The sequence below is a fragment of the Panulirus ornatus genome, unplaced genomic scaffold (assembly GCF_036320965.1).
Source record: "Panulirus ornatus isolate Po-2019 unplaced genomic scaffold, ASM3632096v1 CTG_496_pilon, whole genome shotgun sequence".
Taxonomy (NCBI): Eukaryota; Metazoa; Arthropoda; class Malacostraca; order Decapoda; family Palinuridae; genus Panulirus; species Panulirus ornatus.
The window spans coordinates 108,289-118,930 of NW_027264807.1; the positions used below are offsets into that span (position 1 = coordinate 108,289).

At 40.0% G+C, this 10,642-nt stretch overlaps 1 protein-coding gene across 2 annotated transcripts in view; it reads right to left on the bottom strand.

Annotated features, from left to right (window-relative positions):
• alc (5'-AMP-activated protein kinase subunit beta-1) overlaps nt 1-3,256 on the bottom strand; it is a 45,112-nt gene extending 41,856 nt beyond the window's left edge. The window contains exon 1 of one of the 2 annotated variants that reach the window (XM_071661568.1): nt 3,133-3,256. The gene's annotated coding sequence lies outside the window, so the exon portion shown is untranslated. The remainder of the gene's footprint in view (nt 1-3,132) is intronic. The other variant, XM_071661570.1, reaches the window with a different exon arrangement.
• Nucleotides 3,257-10,642: the final 7,386 nt, after the last annotated feature.

The window sequence follows — 10,642 nt, forward strand, 5'->3', positions numbered from 1 at the left end:
CAAGACCTAGCCTCTATGACGAAGTCTATCCACATGTGAAGCCCTTACACAAAACAAAAGTACAGTTAAAATATGTCCACAAGCACATAAAAACAGTGGTTCTTTGAGCCACTGCTCATGTTAGTCTTTGAGCCACTGCTCATGTTGCTATTCCAATACACTCCTACACAGTAGACCACATTAATGTTCTACTATAAATCTCAATTGCTAGGAAACTTTTGGTGAGGCTTTCATATATTTTGTTGATTTTTTTACAAGTCTTTAATTTACTGTCACATCAACCAAACCTACATTTTCCCAGATATTTATAATCATAACCGCCAATATTTTACATAAGATCATCAGGAAATATTCAAAACTCTGTAGCTTCTATTCATTTTCTGGACATTACCAATGCAGCACAAATCACTCAACATCTAAAGCTAATTTGATGCATTAACAAATTAGTAACATACAAATGATCATGGCATCTAAGGAAAGTCAGGCAAGATTATCTAAGGTTATGGTGATTTCAAGTGTTTTCCTTTTTCTGTTATCTGATCCCCCATATTTTCCTCAATCTTCTTAATTCTCCCCAATTACTTCTCAATCCTAGGGAAATTATGGTGCTTCAAATTGTGCAGTCCCCATTTCAATTACTCATTCTGTGTGATTACATTAGTCCACTGATATCCATTCCTTCAGAATTTATTTCAGTTGTGCTTCCCTCTCGTAAAATTCTACCTTATCATTTCAACTAGCTTTTGTTACCACAAACTTACCTCAACATGACATATAAACAAAAACAATCAATACTAAGACTGTTTACATAAATTTGCTTCAACATATGTAAACAAAACAATGACTTGGCCCACTTGTGGTTATACCAATTTCAGCAAGATTCTATCATCGATCTCATCAAAAACTTTTCATTCCAACAGAGTTCATCCTTTCCCTGCTACTGATTGTAGAGTATCCTTGAAGTTGCAAGAGCCCCTGACTAAGGAGTACTGCAGTTACAAAATGATACGGTTGGAGGTAAAGAATTATCAAAAGACATACATCTTATATAAAGTACTGCAGTTACAAAATGATAAGGTTGAAGGTAAAAAATTATCAAGAGACATACATCTTATATAAAGTACTGCGGTTACAAAATGATAAGGTTGGAGGTAAAGAATTATCAAGAGACATACATCTTATATAAGTCGAAGTCAACACTGTAGTAGTATCATCAGTAACGCAATGGTATGTGATACACAGTCAGGTTAATATGATGATGTAAGTTTTCTAGTCAGGTTAATAAGGTGATGTAGGTTTTCTAGTCAGGTTAATATGATGATGTAGGTTTTCTAGTCAGGTTAATATGATGATGTAGGTTTCCTAGTCAGGTTAATATGATGATGTAGGTTTCCTAGTCAGGTTAATATGATGATGTAGCTTTCCTAGTCAGGTTAATATGATGATGTAGGTTTCCTAGTCAGGTTAATACGATGATGTAGGTTTTCTAGCCACGTTAATATGACGATGTAGGTTTCCTAGTCAGGTAAATATGATGATGTAGCTTTCCTAGTCAGGTTAATATGATGATGTAGGTTTCCTGGTCAGGTTAATAAGATGATGTAGGTTTTCTAGTCAGGTTAATATGATGATGTAGGTTTTCTAGTCAGGTTAATATGATGACGTAGGTTTTCTAGTCAAGTTAATAACATGACGTAGGTTTTCCAGTCAGGTTAATACGATGATGTAGGTTTTCTAGTCAGGTTAATATGATGACGTAGGTTTTCTAGTCAGGTTAATAAGATGATGTAGGTTTTCTAGTCAGGTTAATATGATGATGTAGGTTTTCTAGTCAGCTTAATATGATGATGTAGGTTTTCTAGTCAAGTTAATATGATGATGTAGGTTTTCTAGTCAGGTTCATATGAAGACGTATGTTTTCTAGTCAGGTTAATATGATGATGTAGGTTTTCTAGTCAGGTTAATATGATGACGTAGGTTTTCTAGTCATGTTAATATGATGATATAGGTTTTCTAGTCAGGTTAATATGATGATGTAGGTTTTCTAGTCAGGTTAATATGATGACGTAGGTTTTCTAGTCAGGTTAATATGATGATGTAGGTTTTCTAGTCAGGTTAATATGATGACGTAGGTTTTCTAGTCAGGTGAATATGATGACGTAGGTTTTCTAGTCAGGTTAGTATGATGATGTAGGTTTTCTAGTCAGGTTAATATGATGATGTAGGTTTTCTAGTCAGGTTAATATGATGATGTAGGTTTTCTAGTCAGGTTAATATGATAACGTAGGTTTTCTAGTCAGGTTAATATGATGACATAGGTTTTCTAGTTAGGTTAATATGATGATGTAGGTTTCCTAGTCAGGTTAATATGATGATGTAGCTTTCCTAGTCAGGTTAATATGACATAGGTTTTCTAGTCAGGTTAATATGATGATGTAGGTTTTCTAGTCAGGTTAATATGATGATGTAGGTTTTCCAGTCAGGTTAATATGATGACGTAGGTTTTCTAGTCAGGTTAATATGATGACGTAGGTTTTCTAGTCAGGTTAATATGATGATGTAGGTTTTCTAGTCAGGTTAATATGATGACGTAGGTTTTCTAGTCAGGTTAATATGATGACGCAGGTTTTCTCGTCAGGTTAATATCATGATGTAGGTTTTCTAGTCAGGTTAATATGATGACGTAGGTTTTCTAGTCAGGTTAATATGATGACGTAGGTTTTTTAGTTAGGCTAATATGATGACGTAGGTTTTCTAGTCAGGTTAACATGATGACGTAGGTTTTCTAGTTTGCAGATGATTATAAAGACGTCAGTTGCCCTGGCCATTACATGGGTCTTCATGTGACACTCTGTCCTTCAGTATCGTAAGATGTAATTATGTGTGACGTTTGTGGCAGCATTATAATATGATGGTAACAATAATTACCTCTAACTTCCTTAATCTTCCCCACTAGATATGACCTTGCTGGCTCCTTCCTCACTAGAGAAAGATGATCATCAGGAAGTAGTGTTGTGGTCATCAAGGCTATTCCTCTTCCTCTCATCTTGACCCACACATTATAAACTGAACATCACATATATTACCAGGTTAACTTATAATAACTTAACATTATGGTTGAACGTGACTTACCTACCTTAAGCTCGACCTAACAAAAACAACAACATCCACAGTCAAGGATTACCACACTATCACCCACCACCCCTCCAATCACCAGGATAAACGACCGTCTTATTTGACCTAAATATCACAACTAAATCATCCTTTTTGTCAGGAAATCAGAATAATCTAATATTTCCATGGCAGCTTCTTATTATCTACTAAACGTCATTTCACAGTAGCTGTATTAAATTTCAATATTACATTTCGTGCTAGACGAAGGGGCCACAAGTGAGGGACCCCTGTCCACCATATCCATAATCATTATATAGTTCACATTTCCTTTTAATAAGAAGAATAGATCATTCAACTTTCTATATGTTATTTCTTCTATAAATAAGCATATTTTGAACAATAACATAGATAATAACACAATGAATAACTGCAATATGACTATTCTACGTACTTTCCCTTTATTTTTTTCACGAATACGTAAGTTAAAGGGTAAGAGAAGGAAATAGAACCTTTATGAATATATATATATATATATATATATATATATATATATATATATATATATATATATATATATATATATATATATATATATATTCCCTGGGGATAGGGGAGAAAGAATACTTCCCACGTATTCCCTGCGTGTCGTAGAAGGCGACTAAAAGGGAAGGGAGCGGGGGGCTGGAAATCCTCCCCTCTCGTTTTTTTTTTTTAATTTTCCAAAAGATGGAGTGAAAAGGATTTTGTGTGATCGGGGCCTGAACATGCAGGAGGGTGAAAGGAGGGCAAGGAATAGAGTGAATTGGAGCGATGTGGTATACAGGGGTTGACGTGCTGTCAGTGGATTGAATCAAGGCATGTGAAGCGTCCGGGGTAAACCATGGAAAGCTGTGTAGGTATGTATATTTGCGTGTGTGGACGTATGTATGTACATGTGTATGGGGGGGGTTGGGCCATTTCTTTCGTCTGTTTCCTTGCGCTACCTCGCAAACGCGGGAGACAGCGACGAGGTATAAAAAAAAAAAAAAAAAAGAAGGAACAGAGAAGAGGGCCAGGTGAGGATATTCCCTCAAAGGCCCAGTCCTCTGTTCTTAACGCTACCTCGCTATCGCGGGAAATGGCGAATAGTATGAAAAAAAAAAAAAAAAAAAAAATATATATATATATATATATATATATATATATATATATATATATATATATATATATATATATAAGGAGTGAAAAAGACTTTGTGTGATCGGGGCCTGAACATGCAGGAGGGTGAAAGGAGGGCAAGGAATAGAGTGAATTGGATCGATGTGCTATACCGGGGTTGACGTGCTGTCAGTGGATTGAATTAGGGCATGTGAAGCGTCTGGGGTAAACCATGGAAAGTTGTGTGGGGCCTGGATGTGGAAAGGGAGCTGTGGTTTCGGGCATTATTGCATGACAGCTAGAAACTGAGTGTGAACGAATGGGGCCTTTGTTGTCTTTTCCTAGCGCTACCTCGCACACATGAGGGGGGAGGGGGATGGTATTCCATGTGTGGCGAGGTGGCGATGGGAGTGAATAAAGGCAGTGTGAATTGTGTGCATGGATATATATGTATGTGTCTGAGTGTGTATATATATGTGTACCTTGAGATGTATAGGTATGTATATTTGCGTGTGTGGACGTGTATGTATATACATTCTGTATGTGGGTGGGTTGGGCCATTTCTTTCGTCTGTTTCCTTGCGCTACCTCGCAAACGCGGGAGACAGCGACAAAGCAAAAAAAAAAAAATGTATGTGTGTGTGTGTGTATATATATATATATATATATATATATATATATATATATATATATATATATATATATATATATATATACATAGGGTGGGGGAGAGGGCGAAAATCCTGGGAGCCTTGAAGAATATGTGGAAGTCGAGAACATTATCTTGGAAAGCAAAAATGGGTATGTTTGAAGGAATAGTGGTTCCAACAATGTTGTACGGTTGCGAGGCGTGGGCTATGGATAGAGTTGTGCGCAGGAGGGTGGATGTGCTGGAAATGAGATGTTTGAGGACAATGTGTGGTGTGAGGTGGTTTGATCGAGTAAGTAATGTAAGGGTAAGAGAGATGTGTGGAAATAAAAAGAGCGTGGTTGAGAGAGCAGAAGAGGGTGTTTTGAAATGGTTTGGGCACATGGAGAGAATGAGTGAGGAAAGATTGACCAAGAGGATATATGTGTCAGAGGTGGAGGGAACGAGGAGAAGTGGGAGACCAAATTGGAAGTGGAAAGATGGAGTGAAAAAGATTTTGTGTGATAGGGGCCTGAACATGCAGGAGGGTGAAAGGAGGGCAAGGAATAGAGTGAATTGGATCGATGTGGTATACCGGGGTTGACGTGCTGTCAGTGGATTGAATCAGGGCATGTGAAGCGTCTGGGGTAAACCATGGAAAGTTGTGTGGGGCCTGGATGTGGAAAGGGAGCTGTGGTTTCGGGCATTATTGCATGACAGCTAGAGACTGAGTGTGAACGAATGGGGCCTTTGTTGTCTTTTCCTAGTGCTACCTCGCACACATGAGGGGGGGAGGGGGATGGTATTCCATGTGTGGCGAGGTGGCGATGGGAGTGAATAAAGGCAGACAGTGTGAATTGTGTGCATGGGTATATATGTATGTGTCTGTGTGTGTATATATATGTGTACATTGAGATGTATAGGTATGTATATTTGCGTGTGTGGACGTGTATGTGTATACATTGTGTATGGTGGTGGGTTGGGCCATTTCTTTCGTCTGTTTCCTTGCGCTACCTCGCAAACGCGGGAGACAGCGACAAAGCAAAATAAAATAAATAAATGATATATCGCTACCTCGCTAATGCGGGAAATGGCGAATAGTATGAAAGAAAAGAAAGATATATATATATATATATATATATATATATATATATATATATATATATATATATATATATATATATATATATATACATATTTTTTTTTTTGCCGCTGTCTCCCGCGTTTGTGAGGTAGCGCAAGGAAACAGACAAAAGAAATGGCCCAACCCACTCCCATACCCATGTATATACATACACGTCCACACACGCAAATATACATACCTACACAGCTTTCCATGGTTTACCCCAGACGCTTCACATGCCCTGATTCAATCCACTGACAGCACGTCAACCCCGGTATACCACATCGATCCAATTCACTCTATTCCTTGCCCTCCTTTCACCCTCCTGCATGTTCAGGCCCCGATCACACAAAATCTTTTTCACTCCATCTTTCCACCTCCAATTTGGCCTCCCACTTCTCCTCATTCCCTCCACCTCTGACACATATATCCTCTTGGTCAATCTTTCCTCACTCATTCTCTCCATGTGCCCAATCCATTTCAAAATACCCTCTTCTGCTCTCTCAACCACTCTTTTTATTTCCACACATCTCTCTTACCCTTACATTACTTACTCGATCAAACCACCTCACACCACATATTGTCCTCAAACATCTCATTTCCAGCACATCCACCCTCCTGCGCACAACTCTATCCATAGCCCACGCCTCGCAGCCATACAACATTGTTGGAACCACTATTCCTTCAAACATACCCATTTTTGCTTTCCAAGATAATGTTCTCGACTTCCACACATTCTTCAACGCTCCCAGGATTTTCGCCCCCTCCCCCACCCTATGATTCACTTCCACTTCCATAGTTCCATCCGCTGCCAGATCCACTCCCAGATATCTAAAACACTTTACTTCCTCCAGTTTTTCTCCATTCAAACTTACCTCCCAATTGACTTGACCCTCAACCCTACTGTACCTAATAACCTTGCTCTTATTCTCATTTACTCTTAACTCTCTTCTTTCACACACTTTACCAAACTCAGTCACCAGCTTCTGCAGTTTCTCACATGAATCAGCCATCAGCGCTGTATCATCAGCAAACAACAACTGACTCACTTCCCAAGCTCTCTCATCCACAACAGACTTCATACTTGCCCCTCTTTCCAAAACTCTTGCATTCACCTCCCTAACAACCCCATCCATAAACAAATTAAACAACCAAGAAGACAACACACACCCCTGCCACATACCTACATTCACTGAGAACCAATCACTTTCCCCTCACATACACATGCCTTACATCCTCGATAAAAACTTTTCACTGCTTCTAACAACTTGCCTCCCACACCATATATTCTTAGTACCTTCCACAGAGCATCTCTATCAACTCTATCATATACCTTCTCCAGGTCCATAAATGCTACATACAAATCCATCTAACATACATTCTTCAAAGCAAACACCTGATCCACACATCCTCTACCACTTCTGAAACCACACTGCTCTTCCCCAATCTGATGCTCTGTACATGCCTTCACCCTCTCAATCAATACCCTCCCATATAATTTACCAGGAATACTCAACGCGGGAGACAGCGACAAAGTATAAAAAGAAAAAAAAAAAAAAAAAAAAAAATATATATATATATATATATATATATATATATATATATATATATAATATATATATATATATATATATATATATATTTTTTTTTTTTGCTTTCTCGCTGTCTCCCGCGTTTGCGAGGTAGCGCAAGGAAACAGATGAAAGAAATGGCCCAACCCACCCCCATACTCATGTATATACATACACGTCCACACACGCAAATATACATACCTACACAGCTTTCCATGGTTTACCCCAGACGCTTCACATGCCCTGATTCAATCCACTGACAGCACGTCAACCCCGGTATACCACATCGATCCATTTCACTCTATTCCTTGCCCTCCTTTCACCCTCCTGCATGTTCAGGCCCCGATCACACAAAATCTTTTTCACTCCATCTTTCCACCTCCAATTTGGTCTCCCACTTCTCCTCGTTCCCTCCACCTCCGACACATATATCCTCTTGGTCAATCTTTCCTCACTCATTCTCTCCATGAGGGTAGGTAGTTGGTCATCCTCCATAATAAAGCCTTGATAGACCAAAAATATATATATATATATATTTTTTTTTTTTTTTTGCTTTGTCGCTGTCTCCCGCGTTTGCGAGGTAGCGCAAGGAAACAGACGAAAGAAATGGCCCAACCCACCCCCATACACATGTATATACATACGTCTACCCACCCAAATATACATACCTACACAGCTTTCCATGGTTTACCCCAGACGCTTCACATGCCCTGATTCAATCCACTGACAGCACGTCAACCCCGGTATACCACATCGCTCCAATTCACTCTATTCCTTGCCCTCCTTTCACCCTCCTGCATGTTCAGGCCCCGATCACACAAAATCTTTTTCACTCCATCTTTCCACCTCCAATTTGGTCTCCCTCTTCTATTCGTTCCCTCCACCTCCGACACATATATCCTCTTGGTCAATCTTTCCTCACTCATTCTCTCCATGTGACCAAACCATTTCAAAGCACCCTTTTCTGCTCTCTCAACCACGCTCTTTTTATTTCCACACATCTCTCTTACCCTTACGTTACTTACTCGATCAAACCACCTCACACCACACATTGTCCTCAAACATCTCATTTCCAGCACATCCATCCTCCTGCGCACAACTCTATCCATAGTCCACGCCTTGCAACCATACAACATTGTTGGAACCACTATTCCTTCAAACATGCCCATTTTTGCTTTCCGAGATAATGTTCTCGACTTCCACACATTCTTCAAGGCTCCCAGAATTTTCGCCCCCTCCCCCATCCTATGATCCACTTCCGCTTCCATGTTTCCATCCGCTGCCAGATCCACTCCCAGATATCTAAAACACTTCACTTCCTCCAGTTTTTCTCCATTCAAACTCACCTCCCAATTGACTTGACCCTCAACCCTACTGTACCTAATAACCTTGCTCTTATTCACATTTACTTTTAACTTTCTTCTTTCACAAACTTTACCAAACTCAGTCACCAGCTTCTGCAGTTTCTCACATGAATCAGCCACCAGCGCTGTATCATCAGCGAACAACAACTGACTCACTTCCCAAGCTCTCTCCTCCCCAACAGACTTCATACTTGCCCCTCTTTCCAAAACTCTTGCATTCACCTCCCTAACAACCCCATCCATAAACAAATTAAACAACCATGGAGACATCACACACCCCTGCCACAAACCTACATTCACTGAGAACCAATCACTTTCCTCTCTTCCTACACGTACACATGCCTTACATCCTCGATAAAAACTTTTCACTGCTTCTAACAACTTGCCTCCCACACCATATATTCTTAATACCTTCCACAGAGCATCTCTATCAACTCTATCATATGCCTTCTCCAGATCCATAAATGCTACATACAAATCCATTTGCTTTTCTAAGTATTTCTCACATACATTCTTCAAAGCAAACATATATATATATATATATGTGAATAAGAGCAAGGTTATTAGGTACAGCAGAGTTGAGGGTCAAGTCAATTGGGAGGTAAGTTTGAATGGAGAAAAACTGGAGGAAGTAAAGTGTTTTAGATATCTGGGAGTGGATCTGCCAGCGGATGGAACCATGGAAGCGGAAGAGGATCATAGGGTGGGGGAGGGGGCGAAAATTCTGGGAGCCTTGAAGAATGTGTGGAAGTCGAGAACATTATCTCGGAAAGCAAAAATGGGTATGTTTGAAGGAATAGTGGTTCCAACAATGTTGTATGGTTGCGAGGCGTGGGCTATGGATAGAGTTGTGCGCAGGAGGATGGATGTGCTGGAAATGAGATGTTTGAGGACAATGTGTGGTGTGAGGTGGTTTGATCGAGTAAGTAACGTAAGGGTAAGAGAGATGTGTGGAAATAAAAAGAGCGTGGTTGAGAGAGCAGAAGAGGGTGTTTTGAAATGGATTGGGCACATGGAGAGAATGAGTGAGGAAAGATTGACCAAGAGGATATATGTGTCGGAGGTGGAGGGAACGAGGAGAAGTGGGAGACCAAATTGGAGGTGGAAAGATGGAGTGAAAAAGATTTTGTGTGATCGGGACCTGAACATGCAGGAGGGTGAAAGGAGGGCAAGGAATAGAGTGAATTGGATCGATGTGGTATACCGGGGTTGACGTGCTGTCAGTGGATTGAATCAGGGCATGTGAAGCGTCTGGGGTAAACCATGGAAAGCTGTGTAGGTATGTATATTTGCGTGTGTGGACGTGTATGTATATAAATGTGTATGGGGGTGGGTTGGGCCATTTCTTTCGTCTGTTTTCTTGCGCTACCTCGCAAATGCGGGAGACAGCGACTAAGCAAAAAAAAAAAAATATATGTAATATATATCCCCAGGGAAGTGAGTCAGTTGTTGTTCGCTGATGATACAGCGCTGGTGGCTGATTCATGTGAGAAACTGCAGAAGCTGGTGACTGAGTTTGGTACAGTCTGTGAAAGAAGAAAGTTAAGAGTAAATGAGAATAAGAGCAAGGTTATTAGGTACAGTAGGGTTGAGGGTCAAGTCAATTGGGAGGTAAGTTTGAATGGAGAAAAACTGGAGGAAGTAAAGTGTTTTAGATATCTGGGAGTGGATCTGGCAGCGGATGGAACCATGGAAGCGGAAGTGAA